The sequence below is a fragment of the Lissotriton helveticus genome, chromosome 1_2, assembly GCF_964261635.1.
Source record: "Lissotriton helveticus chromosome 1_2, aLisHel1.1, whole genome shotgun sequence".
NCBI lineage: Eukaryota > Metazoa > Chordata > Amphibia > Caudata > Salamandridae > Lissotriton > Lissotriton helveticus.
Window position 1 is genome coordinate 451119913 of NC_136058.1, and position 27900 is coordinate 451147812.

General features: G+C 45.5%; 1 long non-coding RNA gene across 1 annotated transcript in view; it reads left to right on the forward strand.

Annotated features, from left to right (window-relative positions):
• LOC144807705 (uncharacterized) overlaps window positions 1-27900 on the forward strand; it is a 74828-nt gene that overhangs the window by 16940 nt on the left and 29988 nt on the right. Inside the window, exons 3-4 of the long non-coding RNA XR_013606388.1 lie at window positions 18564-18614; window positions 19760-19878. This is a non-coding gene — a long non-coding RNA (uncharacterized LOC144807705). The remainder of the gene's footprint in view (window positions 1-18563; window positions 18615-19759; window positions 19879-27900) is intronic.

The window sequence follows — 27900 nt, forward strand, 5'->3', positions numbered from 1 at the left end:
CACGACCCACAACCACCCACAACCAATTCCCCGAAGATACTGGAACAAAATTACCATCGAACAGCTCTTCACATCACTTCACCAAATCCCTCCTGCCAAATCAATGGACCCAAACCAAGCAGCCAGCAACCTCACACAATGGATCACCCACAGCGCTGACGAATTAGCTCCCTTGGAAAACCATAAAATCAAGCAAGGCAACAATAAAGCACCCTGGTTCAATGATGACCTTAAGAAATCCAAGAAGCACTGTCGTAACCTCGAAAAAGCATGGAGAAAAAACCCAACATCTGACAACCTGACCATCCTCAAGAACGCCACCCGCAAACACCACCAACTGATCCGATCTACCAAGAAATCAGCATTCAAGGATCGACTTGACAACAATGCCCACAACAGCAAGGAACTATTCAACATTGTCAAAGAATTTACCAACCCCACCGCAGGCACCAACGACATCACTCCCTCTCAAGACCTTTGCGACTCCCTAGCTTCTTTTTTTCACAACAAAATCGCCGATATACATAACAGCTTCGAAAACCAATCCGGAGTCCAGTCCACTCCACCCACCTCAGAACCAAAACACCCCTTTAACAACCTTTGCGCCTGGAACCCAATCACCACTGAAGACACCATCCGCCTGATAAACTCTATCCATTCAGGATCGCCAACAGACCCATGTCCCCACCACATCTTCAACAAAGCAGACTCCATTATCGCACCCCATCTCCGAGACGTCATCAACTGCTCCCTCAACTCCGCTACCTTCCCGGAAAGCTGGAAACATGCCGAACTCAGCGCCCTTCTGAAGAAACCCACAGCTGACCCCACTGAACTTAAAAACTACCGCCCCATCTCGCTCCTCCCTTTCCCTGCCAAAGTCATTGAGAAAGCCGTCAACAATCAACTCGCCGCCTTCCTAGAATCCAACAAATCCCTCGACCCCTCACAATCCGGCTTCCGAGCCAAACACAGCACCGAGACCGCCCTCATCGCAGCAACCGACGACATTCGAACACTACTGGACCATGGGGAAACAGTTGCCCTCATCCTACTAGACCTCTCCGCAGCCTTCAACACAGTCTGTCATAGCACCCTTATACAACGCCTAAGCGATGTCGGAATACAAGGAAAAGCATTAGATTGGATCATCTCGTTCCTCGCCGGAAGAACCCAGAGAGTCCGCCTCCCTCCTTTTAGATCGGAAGCCACCCCAGTCATCTGCCGGGTACCACAAGGATCATCACTCAGTCCCACCCTCTTCAACATTTACATGAGTCCCCTCGCATCCATAGCGCGCCAACTCAACCTCAACATCATCTCCTACTCTGACGACACTCAGCTGATCCTCTCCCTCACCAAAGACCCAAACACCGCCAAAACCAACCTACACGAAGGGATGAAAGAAGTAGCTGAGTGGATGAAGAACAGCCGTTTAAAACTGAACTCAGACAAAACAGAAGTCCTCATCTTAGGCTCATCCCCCTTTGCCTGGGACGACTCATGGTGGCCACCGGCTTTGGGAACCGCACCCATCCCCACGGACCATGCACGCAATCTGGGCTTCATCCTAGACTCCTCCCTCTCGATGACCAGACAAGTCAACGCCGTCTCATCATCATGCTTCAACACTCTACGCATGCTCAAAAAAATCTTCAGTTGGATTCCCACCGAAACAAGAAAGACAGTCACCCATGCTCTAGTCACAAGCCGACTGGACTACGGAAACACCCTCTACGCCGGAACCACAGCCAAACTACAGAAAAAACTCCAACGCATCCAAAACGCCTCAGCCAGACTCATACTAGACATCCCCCGCCAAGCTCACATATCCGGGCACCTGAAAGACCCCCACTGGCTCCCCATCAACAAGAGAATAATGTTCCGTCGCCTCACTCACGCACACAAAGCCCTCTACGACCTAGGACCCGAATGCCTCAACACGCGCCTGTCCTTTTACACCCCCTCCCGCCAACTACAATCGTCCAAACAAGCCCTCGCCGCAGTTCCATGCATCCACAGATCTACCATGGGAGGAAGATCCTTCTCCTACTTAGCGGCCAAAACCTGGAATTCTCTCCCCACCCACCTCTCCTTCAGAAAACAACTAAAAACTTGGATCTTTGATAAGTAACTTAACCCCCCCCCCCCCACCCCCCAAGCGCCTTGAGACCCTCTGGGTGAGTAGTGCGCTATACAAATGCTTAACTTGAACTTGAACTTGTATGTGTATATATGTATTATATATTTAATTTATGTTAACATTATATATACTAGTTATTTTAAAATATTAAAAAATATTTAACTATGTTTCTTATATATATATATAGTTATTTTACATTCTTTTTTAACTTTAAAAAAACTAATATTTTTAACAACGATATTTTTTTGTTTCGATATTTTTGTGCTTAATGTAGATAGGATATCGATATTCTTGACTTCGAAATTTTGTTCCCCATATTTTTGTAGGTCGATTTTCTGTCCGTCCATATTATTAAAAAAAAATAAACTGACTGCATGATTTACTATATGGTAATACTTCCTTGAAATATTACTCATTTTGCTCATACTTCAGGCCATATGAAACTAGTCTTTGCCCTCCCACCCTCTTGTCCACACAGTACCCTGAATCCCGCCACCTATTACATGCTACCTCTCAAGAGAACTTACAGACAGAATAGAACTTTTCCTGCTGTTAGACACTGAACACTTTCTGTTAGTAACTCCACTGGGTGCAAACCCATTGGTGCCTGGTCTGTGTTATTGCATTGTTTGCATCATATTCACCTAGTGCCTGGCCTGTGATATTGCATTGTTTGCATCAGATTCTCCTTGTGCCTGGCCTGTGTTATTGCATTGTTTGCATCAGATTCTCCTTGTGCCTGGCCTGTGTTATTGCATTGTTTGCATCAGATTCTACTCGTGCCTGGCATGTGTTATTGCATTGTTTGCATCAGATTCTACTCGTGCCTGGCCTGTGTTATTGCATTGTTTGCATCAGATTCTCCTTGTGCCTGGCCTGTGTTATTGCATTGTTTGCATCACATTCTCCTTGTGCCTGGCATGTGTTATTGCATTGATTGCATTAGATTTTCCTAGTGCCTGGCATGTGTTATTGCATTGTTTGCATCTCATTCTCCTTGTGCCTGGCATGTGTTATTGCATTGTTTGCATCACATTCTGCTTGTGCCTGGCATGTGTTATTGCATTGATTGCATTAGATTTTCCTAGTGCCTGGTCTGTAGTATTGTATTGTTTCATCAGATTGTCCTAGTGCCTGGCGTATGTTTTTGCATTGTTTGCGTCAGATTCTCCTAGTGCCTGGCCCATGTTATTGTATTGTTTGCATCAGATTCTCCTCGTGCCTGGCCTGTGTTAATACATTGTTTGCATCAGTTTCTTCTAGTGCCTGGCCTATGTTATTGCATTGTTTGCATCAGATTCTCCTAGTGCCTGGCCTGTGTTATTGCTTTGTTTGCATCAGATTCTCCTGGTGCCTGGCCTGTGTTATTGCATTATTTGCGTCAGATTCTCCCGATGTCTGGTCTGTGGTATTGCATTGTTTGTGTCACGTGTTCCTAGGCCTGACCTGTATTATTGCATTGTTTGACTCACGTTTTTCTAGTACGTGGTCCGTGTTATTGCATTGTATGCGCTGCTTTTGGTGTGTTATTATTCTAATAGTTGCAGCTTTTTTAACAAACATGGTACCTTTTATATTTCAATCAAGTGCATCTGACTACAAGGACGCTGCACTCATCCTGCAGTAGCAATCTATTTCCAATTTTTGTTGCAACAGACAGCACAACATGTCAGACAGAGATGTTATAAGGTCAGAAACAGTACATAGGTAAGTAGGTATGATGGAAAACAAACTGTTGAGTAACGAAGAAGCTGCTGTGATAGACGGCAAAACATCCATATCTAAACAACAGCAGTAGAACAATGGTACATGGAATGATAATGGTAGATTTATTTACACTTCTGTGCAGTGCATGTCACTTATTGTTCTTTTCTTCCACTCTCATGAGATGGTTTTACAAGGGAACTCTGAGCTCACTGAGTGTGTAGCTTCCACGAATCTCAGAGATGAGCCGTTCCAAAGACGGTAACAGAGAAGGTTGAAAGATCTGAGTCTTGCTGCTGGTAGATGGACTGGTGATCCCTGAGGGGGTGTAGTTGGTGTGGTGTTGCCATGGCTGTCCAGGGGGTGTAAGAAAATGTCAGCAATTTTTGGAGGGCCTTCTTTTGTGTGAGAACCACCCAGCTTCAAGCAATACGGACTTGAGGGGTTGTGTCTGAGCAGGATGAGTTACATTCTGATGACAAAATGGAGGACCTTGTCCAAAGGGAATAGATGTTACCAAGGTTTAACATCTTCAGTTACGACAGATAAAGAAAGTCCAAGTACCACGAAGTGTCTGAAAAGCTTTCTGCACTCTGCTGGTGCTGGCTGGATGTTTATTCTTCAATTGGCATTTGCCAGGGGATGTTCAGATACAGTGGTTGAATTAAACTTTGGAGCAGCACTTGTAGCGTTGACTCTTGGAGTCTTGTATATGCTGGATGCGGTATGACTGTCCCAATGCTCTACGGAGATCAGAAAATCCAGACTCTCCTTCATCTCAGACCTCGAGCTCTGTGGCTTGACCAGTAGAGCTGCAATAAAGAAGATGACCGAGACCAGTTCTACCTCTCCCAACTTTTGAACTGATCATTGAGGAAAGAAGCCCTTGTCTGGAAGAAAGATCTGCACATGGTGCACTTGACAGAAATCCTGCCTGGAAGGAAGATCAGCACAAGAAACTGCTGACAAAAGTCCTGCCCGGAAGGAAGATCTGCACAAGGCGCAGCTGATAGAGGTCCTGCCTTGAAGGAAGATCTTCACAAGGCACAGCTGACTTAAGTCTGCACATGGCAAAGCTGACAAAAGCCCCTGCCTGGAAGAAAGATCTGCACAAGGCACAGCTGACAGAAGTCCTGCCCGGAAAGAAGATCTGCACAAAAAACAGCTGCACAATCCCCAAGGAGCCCTTCTACCCTTAGTTATAATGAGATTTGATGTATAAGATATGGGCAGTGATTTTTTAGTGACGTACCACTGGAAGCGTCGACTAAGGTATTCTGGACTGGAGTTAAGCAGTGCCTTGAATGCAATGCATGAAGATTTGAACTCAATCCTATTTTAGGTGTCACCTAGCGTTGCTTCACATGCGCTGCTTGCCCTTTAGAGTTATAGTAAGAGAGGGGATTTGAGAAGGGGACTCAAAGCGCCGCCCCTCACTTTCATTGGCTTGCATCACCATTTATGCTAAACGGTGGCCTGCCATTGGAAATGGGGTTTTGTAGCCGCTGTCCGTTCACCTTTTCGTCCGGTCCATCCGGACAGGCTTGTCTGCTTTGCTGCTGTCGCAAAGCAATTTCTTATCTTTATGGGGCCGTCTGTTTTTACTCAGCCCCATGTTTATTTTTGCATGGTGCTTTCATTTAAAGTGAAAGTGAAAGCGCGATGCAAATATAAACACACGGCTGAGTGAAAACAGATGGCCCCCTCCCTTCCCGCAATGGCGAGCGCTGGTTCCCACTGCAGGCAGGCACAAAGTGCATGGCGCTCTTTCACCTTCCTATTTTTTGGATAAATCTTGTTTTTGCATTTTTCATGTTTCACATTAAAAAAAACATGTTTGAAAGCTCTTGTTGGGAGTAATTTACCTTCGGTAACGCTTTTTCTGGTGGATACAGTGTCTGCCTGTGGATTCCTCACCTTATGAATATCCCCTGCGCCAGCATTCCACAGAAACATTTTTTCCTAGCTCTGCACGCCAATAAGGACGTCACAATACCACACCTCCGCACGCGACTCGTCACCTGAGCCATAAGAGAGGCTAGTGGGTGTGATGACATCAGTTCCACCCATTTTTTCCGTGCCACCGAGGCAAAAGGGTGAAACGACAACATACTCAATGTATGCACAGTACATAATATTCGAATCACTGACAGAATTTCGACTACAAAAATATCGACCTACAAGAATATCGAGTCAACAATATCAAGGGCAAAAATATCGACATCCTATCTACAACATGGTAAGTACAAAAATATCGAAAAAAAATATCGATGTAAAAAATATCGATGTTAAAAATATCGTTTTTTTTTAATATATAAATGGAATATTAAGTCTATAAGACTAATAAATAAAATAAACATATTTAAAAGTATCTAATAATGTCTAAAAGTAATAAATAATACATATATATTAAGAATACATTAATTAAATATATACTGTAAATATGTAATATATATGCACTGAACAATAAATATTAATAATTATTTTACGAATTTATAAATTAATGAAATATATTCTAATTTACTAACACATATACAAACATAAAAGGGTAACATAAATAAAATGTAAGTAATATAAAAAATAAAATAAACATTTGATATTTTAACAATTAATTAAATTAAACGTTGGATAGTGTAAGGGTAAAAATTTCTATTCCTACTCCAGAGAGTGCAACAGTAGGGAAAACTGACCCTGAACTCAAAAAACACCCCTTTACCCAAGAACTGAAACTGACCCTGAACCCTAAAAATACCCCTTTACCCATAAACTGAAAACTGACCCTGAACCCAAAAAATACACCTTTACCCAAAAACTAAAAACTGACCCTGAACCCAAAAAATACCCCTTTACCCAAGAACTGAAAACTGACCCTGAACCCTAAAAATACCCCTTTACCCAAAAACTGAAAACTGACCCTGAACCCAAAAAATACCCCTTTACCCAAGAACTGAAAACTGACCCTGAACCCAAAAAATACCCCTTTACCCAAGAACTGAAAACTGACCCTGAACCCTAAAAATACCCCTTTACCCAAAAACTGAAAACTGACCCTGAACCCTAAAAATAACCCTTTACCCAAAAACTGAAAACTGACCCTAAACCCTCAAAATACCCCTTTACCCAAAAACTGAAAACTGACCCTGAACCCTAAAAATACCCCTTTACCCAAGAACTGAAAACTGACCCTGAACCCAAAAAATACCCCTTTACCCAAGAACTGAAAACTGACCCTGAACCCAAAAAATACCCTACCCAAGAACTAAAAACTGACCCTGAACCCTAAAAAAACCCTTTACCCAAAAACTCAAAACTGACCCTGAACACTAAAAATACCCCTTTACCCAAAAACCCAAAACTGACCCTGAACCCTAAAAATACTCCTTTACCCAAACTTAATTAATATTATTGAATTAGCAATTAATTATTAATGAACAATAACAAATAAAGTAAATATATTAGCACATTACCTGTAATTAATATAATTTAATAATTAATATTATTTCCCCCCAATTAATTAATTAACAGTAACTAAAAATTATATATAAAAAATTACTCTAATTAATGTAACTAATTAATATTATTTAATTACCAATTAATTAATAATTTTAAATATGTACAAAATTATAATAATTAATTAACTAATTAATATTAATTATTTCCCAATAAATTAAATATAATTTTTTAAAAACATATATTAATTAATTAATTATTATTAAATTACTTCCCACCCTATTCCCCTATAAACCCACATCCCGCTACAGAAAAAATATATCAATTAATCAATTAATTTTTTCCCAATTAATCAATATTAATTAGCAATTAATTATAATTTATTAATTAATCCTACTAATTATTAATCAACTTACCATAATTAAATTACTTCCCACCCTATTCCCCTATAAACCCACAACCCGCTACAGAACATATATATCAATTAATAAATTAATTAAAATTATTTTCCTATTATTTTCACATAATTACCAATTAATGATAATTTATTAATAAATCCTACTAATTATTAATCAACTTACCATAATTAAATTACTTCCCACCCTATTCCCCTATAAACCCACAACCCGCTACAGAACATATATATCAATTAATAAATTAATTAAAATTATTTTCCTATTATTTTCACATAATTACCAATTAATGATAATTTATTAATAAATCCTACTAATTACTAATCAATTTACCATAATTAAATTACTTCCCACCCTATTCCCCTATAAACCCACAACCCGCTCATAAAATTTACTTATAAATTTATTTATTATTATATAAAATGTATACACATAATAGTAATTATTTTAAATACTTAAATTAAACATATAACACATACATAATAAAAAACTATACAATAATACAAATATCGATATTAGTGTCATCGAAATTAGTAACATCGATATATATGCTATCGATATTACTTACTTCGATATTACTTACATCGATATTAAGTATTTCGATATTACTTACCTTGGGTCGATATTCTGTCCTACGATATTCTTGCCTTCGATATTATGCACCTTCGATATTTCAGACTCGATATTATGGTAGGTCGACATTTCCTACTCGATATTTTGACTGTGTACCATAATATTCAATAACTACACATAGGGCTCGATTCCGATCCGGTAAAATGCGCTCCGAATCGTCGTACGGAGCAATTTTCCCCGTACGAATCGTACCCGTACACGTCCCCGTACGTACGACGAAGTACGATCCGTACCAGGAGCCAAAGACCGTACGAGTCGTACAGGACTCCGTACGACTAAAATATCCGTACGAGTCGCACTCGGAACCCTCTGTACGTGACATCGCTACAGTTCGCGGCTGGTTTTTACGACCCAGCAAGTACGATTCGTGTCGGGTACGCAACGTACAACCCTTTTTTTTACGGGAGCTGGAAACAGCCGTAAACGCATAGTTCGCGCCGAAACAAGTACAGTACGCCCCCCCCGGGGACGCCGCGTACACCCCATGATCGCCGGGGTACGCGCCGTACCCCTGCGATCATGTGGGGTACGCGGTGTACACCCAGCGTACATGGGGTACGCACCGTACCCCATGTACGGTGGGTGTACGGTGCGCACCCCATGTACGCTGGGTGTACGCCGCGTACCCCACATGATCGCAGGGGTACGGCGCGTACCCCGGCGATCATGGGGGGTACGCGGCGTACGGTGTGTATGTGATTCAGCGCTTTTCCGTACGAATCGCACTTACCTGACGTGGACCGTACGAATAGCGTCCTGATCACCCGGTCCGGATCGTACTCGCCGGGTCGTACGGTGTGTTTACGAGTCGTACGGAAACGGCTACGAATACGAATCGTACGGGGGATTTTTTTACCGGATCGGAATCGAGCCCATAGTGTAAATTCGAAAGGAAAGCCAAAGAGCAAAAGCATTTCTTATAAATCATACACTGTGGGGGCGTGGCTTGGCCGGCTGCAAGATGGCCGCACTCTAAGTGGCCTCTGCCGGCCAAGCAACACAATCCGTCATTTTCCTCCTGGCATCTTACCTCGCCAGCGCTGCTCTTTTGATCTCCGCCCCGTGGGCTGTCCTGCACCTTCCTGGCATGTTTCCGCCTCTCTGTTGGTCCGCTGGTCGACGCTGTTGGCCTCGTGGTGGGCCCGGAGCCCCTGTACCGGTGGCGAGCTCCAAGCTGCTGGACCTGCCGCTGCTGCTGGTGGTGAGCCTGCTGGCTGTGCTGGGCTCCGCTGCGGAGATCGTCATTCCGTTCCCCTCTGGTGAGTTGTGCCGCTGCCTGGGGTTAGTGCCTGCAGGGTTTGGGGGCCATCTGCTGAGCGACCGGGTGGTGTGATGCTGCGGCCTAGTGAAGCCTAGTTCGCTCCTGGTCTCGGCCCTTCGTGCGGGCCGTGGTGCTGCCGTTGCTTGGCTGTCCCGGCGGGGAGCCCCTCCTTGCCTCCCCCATCGGTTCCTTTTCCCGTGGTGGGCGCTGACCCCCGGGGCCTTGGCTCACTGAACCCGATCTGCCTCCTCCTTCGCGGGATCGCCCTGGGCCTGCATTCCATCGGCCCGCCCCCGATCCTGGACCTGCTGCTGGGCGGACCAATGTGCCTCCGTGTCCTGTGTCGCCTGAAGCGGGGCCTGGCGGTGTTGGGACTGCCGCGGAGCTGCAGTGCATCTGACCACTCCCATCTGCTCAGCAAATTAAAATCCACAATTGCCTTTCGAACCCCTCCCCCATCTCTATAGGAGTTCCGCAAGGATCCATACTATCTCCCTCTCTCTTTAACCTCTTCATGGAATCCCTCACCCTCATTCTCAAACAAGCTGGGATTAACTATCACCTCTACGCTGACGATACACAACTCTACCATAAGATAAAAACCCATGCTGACAACCTCCACCTCAACAACACCCTCATCAAAATTCAAGCCTGGTTCCACTCGAACTATCTCAAACTTAACCCAATAAAAACCTGAAATTATTCTTTTCTCCCCAAAAAACAACCAGCTCTCCATTCAAAAGTGGATCACAGACCTTAACGCCCTTAACTGCTCCTTGTCCCTAGCCACCTCAGTCAAATCCTTAGGCATCTCCCTTGACAACCGCCTAACTCTCAACGTACACATCAACAACTCTGCCAAAGGAGCCCTTTTTACCCTCCGTAACCTTAAGAAAATTAAGCCCTTCATCCCAATTGATGACTTTAAACTGGCAGTCCAATCTCTTACTCTATCGTACATTGATTACGGCAATGCCATCCTCACCGGAATTCCTAAAACCCACCTGGCACCTCTTAAATCAGTGCTCAACCTCGCGGCTAGGCTTATCACGGACTGCAAACGATTTGACCACATCTCTCCCGGCCTCAAATGGCTCCCCATTGAAGGTAGATCCACATATAAAACCGCCTGCATTACGCACAAAATCCTCCACCAAAACACACCGACATACCTCTCCAACAAACTGACCAAAGCAGGCTGCACGCGATCACTGAAAAGCTCCAACACCCTCCTACTTATCCCCCCCTTCAGAAAAAGAATTCCACTCAGTCACGCTCCTTTTCAGGCAATGCCCCACTTATTTGGAATGCCCTCCCAAAAGACATCCGTTGTAACCAGTTCTACCCCAGCTTCAAAAAAGAACTCAAACTTCTTCTCTTTAATAAATACTGGGGCTTCTAATCTCTCCCTAGTAGCCTCGCCCCTCTGCATCACCACACCTAGCTGCTCCGCATATGGCTAGTGACCACCCGCCTACCCAACCCCCTTTCCTTCAATCTGATCACCTTACCTCCCCTCCTTATGACCCTCAGTTTTTTCTTGCATGTTTTTGTAGACTTAGGTGAAGCTTCCCACCAAGCTGTGACCGCTATATTGTATTTCTCATAGCGTCTAGAAATTGTTTTTACTTTTTCATCTAGTTGTCATGTATCCTATGTGGACTTACTCTTTTATTAATCCATTGTCTGTGCTTATACACACTGTACCTGTATTGAAACACCTTGTAAAGTGCTCTGATACTCCTGGGTCCAGACAGTGCTATAAAAAAACCTCTTAAATCAGCAGAGACCCCCAGGCTCGTGGGAAGCCAAAAGAGAGGCGAGAACCGGTCTGGTGGAGAATGGCGTTGAGTGACTATGTGGGAAACAAGACTGGCTATAGGATGCGTCACCTGTGCAAAGGCTCTGAACAGGGAGCAGCAAGGAATGGACTTCACTCCAGTGGCCTTGCTGTTGTTGGGGGGGGCCCTAGAGTGGGGAGGGGGGACAACGAAATATAGATGACAATGGGAAGAGATATTTTAACCAAGGCACTATGCAATTAAACAAAACTTAATAGTTACAATGGGCTGGAAACGCAGGCGAGAATGGGTCAGATGAGAGACTCCAGCCTACCTTAGCATTAAGCATGTTCTATAGGGCGAAAAGCTCCCTGCAGGTTGGGGAAGAGGGTAGTTCAAGCAGGGAAGCAGGGTGGGGGGTGCAAGTTAGAGGGATAGAAACCCATCAAGTGGGTGTGATTGTTACAGTAGTTGTTATTTTTATGCTCGAAACTAAGAAACACAGTAATACAGGAGGGCACATGGATGAGAGCTGTCGGACACATGAAACAATTCCATGGAGGTGGACACAGGTGTTGAGGAGATGCACTTAACCAGCTGGGGGCGCGAGGGGTTGAGAGTTCTCACCCACCATAACATGACCAACTCTCCATGATGGCACTTACAATTTTGACGTGGAATATCAATGGTTTGGGTAGTAAGGTGAAGTGAACGCTGCTGCTCCACTGCCTTCGTAGCCATGGTCCTGGCATGGTGCTGCTCCAGGAGACCCACCTAAGAGGCAATCACTGAAATGCAATGGATAGATATGGGTACAAGTTGCACATGCACGCAGGGTATACCTCAGGCTCAAGTGGAGCGGGGATTCTAATTAAGGCATCCGTTTCACTGATAGTGAGTAGGTGTTGGCTCAACAAGCTAGGACAGTATGTAGCAATCACCAGCTCTTGGGAAGGGAAAACTCTGAACCTTTGCTCAGTAAACATTCCTTCGAGGCTGCATAGTGATACCCTTGCACGGCTGGGAAACACCATACTTGAGTTGCCCGTAGGCATGCCCATTCTTGGGGATGCCATGAATGCAGTCATGGACCCGCAGTTAGATAGACTGACCGAGGCAATGGGGACACTCGGAAGAGAACCACTACAGGGATTGATAGCAGCGATGGGCATGATTGACCTGTGGCAGGCTCATAATCCATCGAGTCAACAGTACACACATACCTGCGCGGCACATAAAAGCCACTCCAGACTAGAGTACATCTTCACATTCAAATCACAGGTGGGACAATTTTGGGAGATCACTCACAAAGCGCTTGCTATATCCGACCACTCCCACAGTCACAGTGCAATTAAAGAGACCAACGAGAAACACTACACTGCCATGGCACGTCGGAAACAAGCAGTTCATGCAAAAGGTACAGATGCATACTACACAATACTTTCAAGACAACGAGGACTCGGTGGAATCGGCCTCCAATTTGTGAGAGGCTTACAAGACAGTGATCAGAGGATACACCCAGGCACAAATAGGCAGTCATAGAAAAGAACAAAATAGAGAAGCTGAAAAACTTGAACTGTACAAGAGTCTAGCAAGTAAGGTTGCTCCCCATCTTTTAAATGTGAGTTAAGAGAAAAAGGGGAACTCCCCCTGGACCAACGCACAGCCACGATAGTGGTGATCCCCCAAAAAGGTAAATCGCTGGTCGAGTGTGGGTCGTATAGGTTGATATCCTTGCTAAACACATAGGCATAGGTGCTGGTGAAGATACTAGCACAGTGGTCCATCTGGATCAGTCAGGGTTTATGCGTCATAGGGACACACGGCTCAACCTTCGAAGGCCATACTGGACCAAAAATACACAAGATGAGGAGGAGGTACTCCTTTCATTGGATGCCCAAATGGCATTCGATAGTATTGAATGGCAATTCATATTTGTCATGCTATTAACACCATGGCTGCTGTGCATTTTCCCCTCCTGTGCTGACATTTTATGAATCCTCATTGTTCATGACGAGCTCAGCTCGTCATCAGCACAGCTCAACTGTGCCTCATGACGAGCTGAGCTCGTCATGAGCATCGAAAGGGTTAAAAAGAGGGAACAGTTATTGGGCTTTTTCTAAGTCCAGCGGTCATGCCCTAGATGCAGTCAACGATGATATCCCCTGGGTTTCGCCGAACACCTGAAGCACCTGCAGAACATATCTCCTTCATTATCTCTAATTGTTTTTTATCTGGCCTACTAGGGACAATGAGACAACTAGCATGATTACAAACGCCTCCATCACCCTAGCACTTATTCCTCCTGGAACAACTACGAAGTAACATACGTTTCTGTCACCCAACACAACAGTAATATCAAGCTGGCCTTAAACACTTTCTTCGCTCTACCCTCTTATAGCTCTACCCTCTTATAGCCTCTTATAGCCAAATATAGGGTACTCTGACGGACACATTGTGCCTACCTGTTGTACTGTTTTGGCCCATAGGAACCTCTACCCTAACACCACTTAAAAGAATAACTAATTAAATGTCCAAGACATTCTACCGGGTGCTTTTTAACTTCACATCGACCCACGTACTCTCTTTCAACTTCGCATGGACCTAGGTGGCTGTTCACCCCGGCACAGTCTAATATAAGGGTTGCTGGCATACGCTTTACCATTACTGTGCCAACATATTTATCACTGATTTCACCTTAACTAGGACTTATTATATACCCTTATATTACATTGAATTGTATATACACTTAGACAACCCACAGGGCGATACACACTCAGCGTACGTAGTTTTCTAGGGCCAACTACCTCTTAGCTGGGTTATGTACTACACTCCAAGATGGCCGCTTTGTTTTAAGCATTTAACGCATGCCTCTCAGCCTTCTTCGCTGTTGAGTAACGAGGCCACTCCTCCACCACAGTCATTCCAACATGCATGAAAAGTACTTATACTCCGCGTCCGGAGTAGACTTCCCCTTCCTGATGAGCAGCGGTATGAGTAGGTCGAGAGACTGTTTCTGCATTGGGAACAGGTAAGCACCACTGTAGGTGTTTGTGTCGTCTTCTTTTTTGTAGCGCTCGTACAGCATGGAAATAGTGACTCCTTGTTTGCCCGCAAAAGCTACAAACGGTTTACGAGTATGGTAACGGGGTGTGTCTTGTTTTGTTCTTCCCCAGTGTATCCGCTGATACTTTGGTCCCCGCCCTACTGTTCACACAAGTCCGTACGGGCAGCAGGGAGTTGTTTTTTGACTGCCTCGAGACTGCACACATATTTAGCCACAGGAAACATTGACACTGCTCACTCCCCACGGTTCTTTGTTTGGGATACGATACGAGTGGGGTGCCACGAGGTTGAAAACACAACAGTCCCCCTTGTTTATAAACCAACATTTCATGACACTTTTTGAACCTTCGTGTGCGAGACAGTGCCTCCTCCTAGCGCATGTGTGCTTCAACCGTTGCAGACTTTACACATTCGTGCCTGCCTATCTCGTTGACTCAATGAATTTCGATTTTCCTCTTTTCATAGTGACACCACTGTTTGGGTGTCTTTTATCCGTTGCATCAGATGAGACCAGACTTCACACTAATTTCGGTGAGTCTTGCACACACTGGCGCATCAGCCTTGTGAATATCAGGTGGTCGCTGATCAATGGGTTACCCCTCTGATAAACAGTGCTTTTCAACTTTCTAATGAATATAATGTGCAAAACGTCTCATGACCTGTAGTATAAAAACTCAGGACTGCTGTGCCTTTTCACTGTTTGTTTTTATTACAGGTGATCTCTGTTCCCTAGGAGGCCATTCCCTAGGCGAATACCAGTGGTAGGTAGCATTGCACCCTTACCACACTTGTATGTAGATAGGTTGTTTTTCACAATTTGTTTGACTCACGGTCCTGAAGAATCACCACTGATCAATTATTGACATTTCTAAGGCGAGAAACATGTCAACCATCTGGGAGTAGAATAGGTATTTTGTCGCATAGATAACAAAACACACTACTGCTCCCTTAGTATAGAATAAAGTCTTCAAGAGGAACCCCTAACCTATTTTAAACCACACCACACACATCTACACTTGACTAAGGCCCCTCACACCCACTACACCCATACGGCAAGGAACAAAAGATCTTCGATAAAGAGCCCCTGTAAGGGTGCCCGTTGGGCTTTGCAGCGCCGGCCCAACGAGGAGCAGGCTCATGTTTTGAAGCATGACACCTACCTTGCTGGATGTGGAAGGGCACTAGCACTGCCATAGTATATGCCCCATGGACACCCTCATCTCTCAAAGACCAAGTTTAGCGTCGTTGAAGAAGTTTGTCATCTTAGAAATGCTTAAAGTGGGTTTGATTGCCAGGTAACCTTTACTCCATTGGTTTGGGCATGCCTAGGAGTCATTCCCACGTAATAGCCTGTGCCGGCATAAATGAGGCATCTGCAGGCACCCACCTCAGAACACTCCTAGACCTGAGGAAGAGCAGACGAGGACAGGACCTCCTGTCTGTGATCGGAAAAAAGCCCCGAAGGACTGGATCTGCTCCGTATTTTACTCTGGACTAAGAAATAGACTTGTAGGGTCATACGGCTGACCTCCTGTTCAACCTACAAGGATACAGAACACTAAAAAGGCCTTTGCTGCAACTGTCCAGCTGACCAGTGGCATGGACTGGACTGGTCCTGGCTGTTGGTCCTGGACTGAGCCCATATGAGGCTCTAAATGCTTCCCCTGAGGTCCTGGGAGGCTATAGAAGTGCACTCCTATTATGGAAGAAGACTAAAGTCAAAAGGTAAAGTCTTTGACCAGCACAAACCTGGTTGATGTATCCGACCTGACTTCCATTGCGGTCACCATCAGTTTACGCCTAGGTCTTCCTCAACAATGGAGTATCATTGGCACCTTGTGATTCTTGGCACTATCTCTACTTAAAGCGTTACAGTTCATATCTCAGATTCCGCTTATTGGGTTTTGTCATTTTAGTGTTATTTTGTTCATTACATTTCACTTTATTTTTCTATTTCGCTTTTTTATTTTTTTGCATTTTGACTTTTACTGTTTTGGTTTCTGCATACATATTTTACATAGTACCCTAAGTTAAGCCTGCCTGTTCCGTGCCTTAGGTACCAGGGGGTTGACTCCAGATTACTTTTAATGGCGTTGAAAATTCACTCTGACAGGGGTTGTGTTTTTTCCTCTTTCACCACAAATAATAATTCCATTTCTTGCAGAAAGTAGCAGAGAGTTTTTAGAAATGATCTGAAAATAAGCAGTTGATATCCTACCAGGGTTGAAGCACTTGGAATATGGGACGAGTATCGTGCGGGAACAGAACCTCTAAATAATTCAGTTTGGAAATGAACCAAGCATCACGCTTGAACGTCACAACTTTTTAAAACAAGGTAGTCAGGAAAGTGTGAGGAATATATTGCAGCTCTTTGCATTTTGACAGCCCCAAGCAAATCTGAAAACAGAGTGGATGTATGTAGCAGAGATGAGTTTGTGTTTAACTGATTCTCTAAGAAGTTGCAGGAGAGATTACTGAGCTGAAGGAACCCAACTCTCCCCGAGAAGTGAATATTCCTAAAAGCATAGAGCGCTCCACGCTTTCATCTAAGTCACTGAACTTGAGGAGGGCGCATCACCAGTGAGTCGCATTCTTGGGACTGCTCTGGGTTGTTCTGTGAACTCCAGAGAAATGGGAATGGGGTTCTGAAAGCTCATTATGGCAGTTGTTACAGGTGTGGGTTTAAGGCACACGTGGGAAGTAATGGGAAATGCCCGGATCAAGGACAGTGTGGCAGTGTTGGGGCATTTTCAAGCAGTATGAGTGTATGCACTACTGTGAAAGTCGGCACAATTGATGTTAATGAGGAAGAATGTCCCCAGAGGGAATAACTTAGCTTTAGCAATTGATTCCATAGTTCGTTCCACCTTCCTGCGACAGGTAATGTGTCCCTTGTGTATGGTTCATGCTGGTGCGGTGCTGTTAAATGGAATGGCGGATTCAGGACTACCCATCAAGATTTTGTGTGATGTAGCCTTCGAGAAAAGTAGAGATGTGAGAAATAGCTGACCAGCTCCAATATAAATCCTAAAGCCTTAGGTGAGCAGGATATCGATATATACTGGATTACTTTGTTAGTCCGCTGGAATAATTGGGTAAAAAGATTCCCTCAAAAATGTGTGTATCTATCAATGGAAGGTAAGGGATGGAATGGCAGAATCAGACTAAGTTGGTTTCGCTATGAGGCCGGTGCCTGATAATGCAGCGGTGTTGAGTGACATGCCGGTATCGAATGCCAATGACATTAAGAATACTTTACTACATTCTCCTTATGTTTCCCGAGTGGGTGCAGTGAATGGTTAGAGCATTGTATCAAACTTAAAGCTCAGGCAGTACCTCTCATTCATAGAGTGCGCTCTGTTTTTCTGAGGGTACGGAGTGAGCTTACTGCCCTCTTACATGATTTATGATACAAATTCCTCTGAATGGTTTCACCAGTTCTTATTGTCCAGAAGAGGTCTGGGGGCATGCATCTTTTAAAGTTCACAGACCACAGTCCTTTGCTTTGAAACCTTAATGGTGTCAGTAAGGCCCCTGTAAGGTTGCTAAGGCTGTTTTTAAAATTACAACTTTGACATCAAATTAGTACACAGAGACAGACACTACAGGGCTGGCTGCTTATCTAGAAAGCCACTTTTGGGTAGTTTGGGTGACGAGGATTTGGATGTTGATGAATGTTTGTGGCAGCGGTGTTAGACGCTGTCCATGATGCTGCTTGTGCTGACCCAGGAGTGGTGCAAGTTCACAAGGACATCTCGGATGGGCTCCCCTGGGACTGGTGCTTAAGTGCTGAGGTGTTTGGGTGTGCTCAAGTGGCGGCAGAGCCAGCTGTGACTCTGGGTATGGTTATGAGACCCGATTCTTTGGTTCTGCTTGGTAAGCCGAGACCGTACTTATTAATATTCACTCAATTTGAGTGGTGAGATCTGCATTGCTGGTCTGCCTGAAGTTGTGATGCTGCTGACAGTAGCGTGTCTGCTAAAAGCGATGGCATGACTGGTGGATCTATGAAGCCAAATAAGAGAAAGTTATCTTCCGACATCACAGTATTCGTGACTGAGACCAGTAACACTGAAGACTCTGAGACTCACAGCAGTAATTTCTCCTTTCAGAGCGTTATTGCTGCAGATGGAGTGAAGCCAAGAAGTAAGCACATTACTAAGGTACCAACAAAGTTTAATATTTTTCCAATTGTATTAACTGTTTCTCTTTTGCAGCATTTGGAAATGCATTTTCTAGTTTTGTTGCTTTTTGTTTAGTTTTTTCTTGTAGACTGCTACCTTTGGTTTAAAGGGAATGATGCTGTAGTGTGTGATCGTAATGCTGCAGTTTGCATTTCATTACCATCATTTGCTTACCCAGGAGAATCTCCAGGGTAGAGGAGGTTTGCTGTTCCAGAGTTCTTTCTTCAGCTTCTGGGCAGTTGTCACTCTGTGGCGATCTGTGGTCCTGTTTCTCTGTTCTCCTTGTAGTAGCTCTTATCAGAGCTTCATCCATCCGCCAACGATAATAAGATACCAGGCATCACCCAGCACACAACACAGACTATGATGTGCTACGTCTATCTACTCAGCGCAGTTAAAGTGCAGATAAAGTTCTCCGGACCCATCTGGCTGTGAATGTAACCTATGGGCTTAAGATGAAATGAAGAGCTTACCTCCTTACTGAGTGGCTCCAGACTGCTGTGTGTACACCCGATAGCTGGCAGCACCCTGGAGTATGTATGTATAAATAAGATTATGTTGGAAGTAACCTGTAATATAGTGGCAGGCAACACCCTGCCAACAAGTAGGATTTCCTGGGTGTGAAGGGCGGCTGATTCCGATTGGGTGCTTGATAGTTTTCCAGAAACTCATGTTTTTGATTGTTCATGTAGTTAATGAAACATGCCTAGGCGTTTTATCTCTTCAGTTGACAGAAGCTGCAATAAAAGTTTCTTTGTCGTTGCAAAAAGATATGAACGGCCGACGAGCCTCTCTCTGTCAAAGAATGAAAGGGCTGGGGAACTGTCAGTCATCTCACTGCTAAGCAGAGCAGTGTCATGCTTCATCCTCCGTCAGGCCTCTGATTTTGACCAACATCGCTTAGAACACTGGGACTTTAGAGCCCATCCTTTTAAAGAGAAAAACAAAACTACAAGTCCCATAAGCAATAGTGGTGGAGGGTGTCACACATGACCAGGCGCAACATCCGATTCAGCATATCCAGTTTCATTTTATAAGTATTTGACACAATATTGAATTTATAACTTTTGTTTTTTATGGTCATGAGTCACCAGAATACTAAAAACATGTCTTTTATTTTCTAGGTCAATTAAGTAATGGTCACCAGCTTGGAAGCTCTGTTAATTCTTCAGTATTTGTCATTGATCTCCACATGTGGCTGGTTTGGGTCTGCCCCCTGCATCGTTCCTGATAACTCACACAGGTAAGGAGCTTGTAGCAGCAACATGATAACCCCATACTCGTCTGTAAGAAGTGCGCTCCGAAGCAGGTATCCGATAATTTTTGTGAATCAAGGAAGGGCCAATATCTGCTATGTACATTTGTTAAAATAAAACACAATCATATCACAGTATACTGTTCCGGAGGTTCAGTCCCAGAGTCATTATCTGTAACTGAACGCAGACACCCTAGGACGCATGTGCTTTTAAGACATGTTGCGTTCACACACCTGAAGGTGACCTGCTTCATCATTGGGCTATACTCCTCACCAGGCCGGCGCTACAATGCCTGGCGGGCACCACAAGAGGGCACTTTGTTGGACATCTTTTAATAAGTACGCCGGATGCGCATAGTAGGACAGAGGATGTTGTGTCATTAGATGTGAGATTGGTGAAAGTCTGAATATAAGATCAACTATCGACCAGTTGCCACAATATAGTTAATCCTGGTCCATGTTGAGATTAAAAACAGTGGCAGAGAAATTGAATAACTAATGGCCCCTATCACTGTGTGAAAGTGTCGATCACCTATGGACCTGCTGGTAAGCTGGGGTCTATACTTCAGGTCAACTTTGTTCATGCCCTGTGTAGCCATGGAGCAATCTGTTGGCATTTCATCAGGCCCAAATATGGGAAAATGGGTAAATGTGACCTAATCTTCTCCACAGCGTGAGGAGCTCTGTAACTCAAAGCCCTGTACTGTGCATAGGTGATAAGGTGCCTATTACCATCTTACCACCACAGGTGAGCGCTGTCTAACAGAGTGCACTAGATACGGTAATCCTCCTAAGGGTCAGGACATACTGACTTATCCAATAGCGAGGACGCCGCATCAGAAGGCAACTGGTTTGAAAAGCACATGTTTCCTAGAGTGCGTTCAGTTAGAGATAATGTCTGTGGGACTGAACCTCCAGAACAGTATACTGTGAGTTGATTTATATGAAGAATGTGTATACTGGACTGTCATTTTCCTCGTCATCTCTTGTGATATGTAAAATAAAACACAACACACAGGGAGGCCAACAAATCTATCATACATTTAATGCAAAAATAGCAAAAGGCCAAGCAAACTAACAAGTCACAATTGTCTTTGCAATGGACGAGAGCATCTACCCTAAAGCAAGTTGGAGTATATAATGCTAATGCTACACAATGTATTTTTATACACTTTTCTCCTAATACAAGTCAATGAAACCTGAACACGTGATAGAAACAGTTACTGAAACAACACTAATGAGTAGGAGGCAGGATCTTCTCTCGAGAGGAATGTGAGGAGTCTGTGAGGTGCAGATAAAAGATACACAGACAAGCTGCAGAATTCACTGTTTCTGGAAATAACACTTCTGTTTGTCAATGTTCAATTTACTACAAGATGCAGGAAAGTGTGCAGATGGACATCACTAAATAAAAGGGTTCTGGGCCCTAATAGAATCATGTAACTTTGCAGGTTATCATTCTAGCCAACTTGAGTCATTAGTAGGACTAGTGATCATACTAACCAGCTTCAGTCAGTATTGGCCCCCTGAGACCTATTATCCTGCTAAGTAACTCCAGTCAGTAGTGACCCCTGTACCTTAAATCCTGCAAATATTCAAAACCGGAGGTCAACTCTACTGCCAACCAGTTCCAGTCAATATTGACATGTATTGTTACCCTGCTTGTAAGGAATACCAGAGGCTAGCGTTGTTGCTAGCCAGCTCCAGTCACCAGTGGCCCGTCACATATTATCCTCAATAGGATCAGTGCCCAAGGCCTGTGCAGCTGCTAACCTGCTCTAGTCAGGAGTGACCTCCCAGACCTGTTATTCTGCATATAATCAGCAAGGCTTTGGCCCTAATAACACTCACCCCCACATCCTTACCGTATAATAGCAATATAATTTATTTACTTACATCATACGGTAGGTACCGCACTATTTCACACGATCCCAAAAACAAAGAAAATCTAAATTTGCCTAATTGTTTAGCACTCCACCATGGCAAAAATGACCAAATCACACCAAGCACTATAGCCTGCCACATCACATGGCACACTCAGCCACAACATGACAAGATACCACGGCAGGGATTTGGGGCCATTAATCCTCTTTTCGAGGCTTGTGTGCTGTATATGCACATGCTTTACGTACTCCTGCCATCTTGTGTTGGGTCCGGATGTTTGCAAGTTATTTTCCTTTGAAGAAGCCTTTCCAGTCACGAGGTAAGGTGACTCCACCTTTCGGTGATAGTGCGCATGGGCATCGACTGCATTGTTAGATTGTTTTTTAGACCAAACGGGTTTGGATGTGTATTACTGCACTCCGAAACCGCTCTTCGGGTTCCCCTCAGTGCGCAGTCCACTCTACCCTCAACTGTATTGTTTCAGTACACGTTTCTCTGTTCTCCGTGTTTCAAATCAATTGGCAAACTCTCCATTTTTGATAGAAAACCTCGTGGGCAACCGTCGGGCCTTGCTGCCATCTGCAAATGGAACGGACTCCATTCTATTTCTGTCCTGGGTGCCGCGCCAAGTACCCTCGCATCGACGTACATCAAGTTTGTAACTTGTGCATCTCTCCGGAGCACAAGAAGAAGACTGCGACGCTTGTAAGTCGTTTCGGTCCAAGAGGACTCTTCACGATCATCAGGCTCGATGATGAGGGAGACAGCATCAAAGCATTCAACACACTATGGAGATCTTCGGGGAAGAATCTGACCAAGACGAGATAGAAGCGTCCGCCGTAGAAGAAGAGGCCCATCTCCATGCCAGAGCACAATCGATGGGGCATGCTGGGGTAGCCATGTGATTGCAATTCTACGTCATACCATTACCATAGGCGACTGACCAAATGTATAGGTTATCTTGCGCCCTTCTGACATCTAAACAGGCCTAATAAAAAGCATTTGGGTGTCAGCTCAATACTTAGTTGTGTGGCATGCACCATTTCTTCGACAGCTAGTTTGATCTCACATCAGAGTACTGGCTGATAGGTCTGACGACTCCAGGAGCAAAATAAATATCTGCATTTCCAACCACAGATTGGTATTATCAGTTCACTGTAATGCCCTTTGGTTTGAAAAATGCTTCTGCCACTTTTCAAAGGTTGGTGAACTAAGCCCTTGCTGTATTGGAATCCTTGAGTGCAGCATTTCTACACAATATTGCTGTCTGTAGCTCCACCTGACAGGATCACCTGATTGACCTTAGGAAAGCACCGGGGGCTCTGAGAAGTGCAGGCCTCGTTATCAAGGCATTCAAGTGCCAGATAAGGCAGGGAAAGGTTGCCTACTTGGGTCACTTTGTTAGTGGAGGCCAGGTTCAACCTTTGCAACCCAAGATCTAGACCATTCTGGACTGGGTGGCTCCAACTACCCAGACTCAAGTGAGGGCCTTCCTTGGCTTCCCTGGATTATGTCAAGCAATTAATTGTGCAGACCGATGCCTCTGAACATGGTACAGGAGCAGTGCTATCCCAAAAACATGACCACGGTCAAGATCAGCCACTGGCTTTCATCAGTAGAAGGCTAATCCCCAGGTAACAACGTTGAAGTGCCATTTAGATGGACGCCTTTGCTGTGGTTTGGTCCCTCGAGAAGTTTAGGTCAAACCTCTTTGGCTCCCCGCCATTCCTGAGGCCGCGGTGTTTCCCGGAGGTGCAACAGGTCCCCCACTCTTCGGTTCCTCTTCTAACTTCCAGGTCTGGCCTTTGCCCGTCCTGCTTGGCTTTGATGACGGCCGCCTTAGTTTACAGCCGTCGCCCACAGAGGACCTGCTTTCTCCACTGTGGGGCCCTATGGAGGCGGGTGCGGCCTTCGCTCACGCAGTGTCCACGGCTCTGGGTTTTCTGCGCATGGGTGACCCGGTTGCTCATTTCCCGGTAGACCATCTTTTGGAGGTTCTCCACCAGGGCTCTGGTGGGAGGGAACTATTGCTACCCTTTGAGGGTTCGCTCCTTTGTTCCCTGATGGAGACCTGGGGGCGTCCCGCCACAGGCGATCCGGTGCTCCAACACCTCCTGCACCGGCACCTTCCAGCGCCACGTGACCTGGCATGTCTTTCCCTCCACCCCTCTGCCTCCAGTACACTTTTGCGGGCTTCTTTTCCCTCCTTACCGCCACTGTTATCTCTGCCATCGCGGGAGGCCCGCTGGCTGGACTCTTGGGGACACAATATGTTCGTCTCGACCAGCGATGCTTTGCGGGCCCTTAACACCTTATGTGTGTTGGCTAGGGCCACCTCTTCTTTTTGGGACTCGGCTGAGTCCATGGGATTCGCCGCTTCACTGTTTAGGTCGACTTACGGCATCATGCGTTGGATGGCCGAGAGCTAGCAGCGTTTATTCTCCGCTCCGCTCTGGACATCTCTGAGGTGCTGGGCCATGCCATGGCTACCTCGGTCGCCCTCCGTCGGCATGCTTGGCTTGGTGACAGTGTGTTCCCTGTAAATGTTCGGGAGCGGCTGGTTGATCTTCCATTCGGTGGCACTCTGTTATTCCATGCCCGGCAGACTCCGCCATCCAGAGGTTCTTGGCAGGGCTCCATCCTCCTCCTCCTCCTCCTTCTCCTTCTCCTTCTCCCCCTCAGTGACTGCTGAGTTGATCTGGTTCTTGGACCTTCTTTTGGGCAGGTTGCCCTGGCTGTGAAGTGGGTTTTATGGCCACTCGAGTCCTCCTTGCTGAGACTGTGGCTTTGTTGGCTGCTGGAAGGCCCTTTGTTGACTGTGTTTGTTTTTGCTTGAGTTATCTGCACAGACTTGGCCCTGAGATTAGGCCTTCTGTTTTTCTCTTGGGCTGCTTGGCAAGCCTTCTGCTGTTTTTTTTCCCCGTGGCTCTTTTGTTTTTTCCTCTGCTGCGGAAGTTTCTTCCAAAGAGGGATCCCATGTCTTGGGACTTAACGTACCCTATGTGGGGTAGTAGTAGCTGTTATATAGCTTGCGCTCTACTAGGGAGTTATGCTCGCCTTCGGGCCTATGCTCTCCATGGCGTTTATGTATGTTGCTGATGCTTCTTTAGGTCGTGTGCGTGGACCCCTCGTAGTAGTGTGTCCGGGCATTTCCTTGCCTTCATGCTCCTTTCCTGGAGGCTGGGTTGGTTCTGTGTTTCTCCCTTTGTCAGGCATAGCCTTCCCGGTCTTCCTGGGGCCCCCGGGCTGTTCTTCCTGCTTCTGGCGGCTCATTAGTGCTGGCACCGCTCTGTCTGATCTGTTGCCTTCCGTCTATGGTGGGCTTGCCTTCTTTTTCATCGTTTACTTGGGCCCTCTAGGCTTTTCTTCTTCCTCTTCCTTGCCCTGGCATTGGATGGAAGCTCTGTTGCCTTGTAGGGGCGTGGGGTGCTTCGGCCTCCCTGGCCTTGCCCGTGGTTCCTCTGTTGAGAGTGAACAGGCTTTCTTCTTCTTCTTTTTTCTTCTTCTTCTTCCACTCTTGGGTTCGGTGGTGTTCTGCTTGTGGGGGGCTGGGAAGACGGGGCTCTTCGCCCTGTCCATTGGATTAGTCCCCTGTCTTGTCCAGGCTGGTGGGGTCCTTCCGCAGACCCTTTTTTCCCTAGGGTATGGCTAGGGTATCTATTCAACGTTAAGGAATCTGTGGCTAGTAGTCTCTATCAGATGTACGAGTTACTTCCCTTCGCTAACGATGTATCTGGTAGAGACGATTCTAGCCGTAGATTCCTTCACGGCCCGCCCTTCCTCCCCGTTCTGCGAGGACCCTTTGGCTTGCCCTTCTGCACTCGCCTCCCGGTGGATGGCTATGATGAGTGAGTGCAGTCTTTCGCTCTCTCGCCAAGACGTTGTCTTGCTTTGTTCCTTCCTCTTCCTTGGCAATTTAAAGACTGGGTCTATAGGTACTCCTGTGCCCCTCTGCTCTGGTTGCTCCAGGATTGAGGCTGGCGTCCTTTCATCCCTCTTGTTCCTGAGGGTCCTGGCCCCTCTGCTATCCTCTGGGTTTGTGTCATTTGGCCGTGCCCTGTCCTGGCTCCCTTGGGGGGGTTGTGGCACTCTGTGCTGGGGTTGCCTTGGACGTCTTTCGTTCCCTTTTTTCTTGGAACTTGCTCCCCTTCATGGGTCTTGGTCGGGGGTGTAGTCCTGCTGCATGTTGTCATGATATTTTGCATATTTTCCTTGTCTTAAGGGGGTACTGTTTTCATACTGGCAGAGTGGCTGCTCAGGGCTGTGCTCTGTTCTTTCTTCTTTCCCTGCTTTTGGGTACTGCAGTGTTGGCACTGCTCCTTATTGTGTTCTTCGTCACAATTCCTTCTTTTCCATTTTTCTGCTGTTTCACACACTGGTCCCATGCTCCCACAGTTTCTCTGCTGGCTCCACGTTGTGGTGCGGAAAAGTTCTCCGAACAAAACTGACGTAGGCGCGCCGGGGTGGGACTTATGTGACTTTGCTGACGTCACGTACGCGGACGACGCCTGGTCGGAGTCGCGTGATGCTGTCCCCCCAGCGCACAGGGATGCTGTGGCAAAAAGTTTTCCAGATCCAGTTTCACGCCTGAGGATAATTCTACGTTAAGGAATCTGCGGCTAGAATCGTCTCTACCAGATACATTGTTACCGAAGGTAAGTAACTCGTACAACAGGTACATCATAGAAAGACTGATGGACATATTGAAGCGGACCTAGAGATATATGCATAACACAGAAAATATAGCGGTCTTGATTTAGAGTTTGGTGAGCAGGGTACTCCTTCACAAGCATGTTTGAGTATCCTGTCCAACAAACGGATGGTCTGCCTGACCTAAAGCAAGTCAGGTGGAGTGTCATGTGTCGAGCCTTGCTTGGGTGCCGTTGGTTTAAATACATCGGACGGCCATTCCTTTTTAGATCAAGCAGTCTGATGTATTTTTCTCTTATTCAGGACCACCAGGGAATACCTGGCAGTCGTGATGAGAATCTTTTTTTTAAATGAACCCCACTTCCTGGGGGAAAATTAATTAGGGAGAAAGTTCCTAGGGTGCGAGGGTGATTAGTTATTGGTTTTTAAAAACAAACTACTGCTTTGGAAGCTTGTTTTTGAAAAACACACAAGTTGGTGAATGGCCGCCTGAAACATGGCAGCCGCTCACCACCCCTGCAGTGCCTCCAGAGGAGCCACCATGGCTGCTGCTCTTCTGAAGGAACAGAGAGCGCAACAGGGCCAGCAGAGATCTCTAACAAATCGGGTGACCCTTTGGACTTTAAATCAAACACATAGTCTTGATAATTGACAAATAGAGGAGTGGAGAAAAGAGAGTTAATTAGAATGCTGCCGCTATGTGATTTCTTGTATGTGAATAAGTAAATGACAAGACGCTGCGGTGTTCCTTACCTTAACTCAGCCTTTTTTTAAAAAACCTGCTATATATGTCGCATTGATTTATCTCTGCAATGCCAGCTGAGCAAGTTACTGGTTATGTTAAATTATGTCATACTGGATTGCGGTCTAGAAAACATACAAGGACCAAACGCTTCAGCTTGACAAAGCAAGGCAGTTTCAGTGCCGCCTCTCTGTTCAGTCTAGTTCCAGGGCGACGGGATAGGTAGCGGCTACTGGGTTGAGGTCACTTTCCTTTGATGTTATGTGACCTGTCCTAGTAATGCTGCGCAAACTGACCAAGTAAACCCTTTTTTGTACTTGACTCTCAAGTTAGCGAGGGCGAGCAGTCACAATATTCTCAGCTTTGTAATGTCGACTGCTTGAACTCCGAGCTCAGCAATAGATCAACAGACTCGATTTAATAAATGACCAGCACGCTGCTTATCTTGCCAAGACACAGTTACTTTTAAAAGCTCTTTTTATTGAACTAGTGCTCAATCGATGGTGTTGAAAACAAAAATACAGTGCACATTAGTGAGAGTGATTAGACCAAAAACACAAAGTCTGCAAATATGGAGTGAGTAACATAGCTTGGCTTGTCCTGACACTCCCTGGCTAAATACGACTACATAAAACTAGCTCGCATATTTAACTTTCACTACTTCATGGCGCGTCACATGGCCCGGTAGCTCTGCCATCCCTCCCATATCTTTTCCCATTTACAAGGGCAGCCCC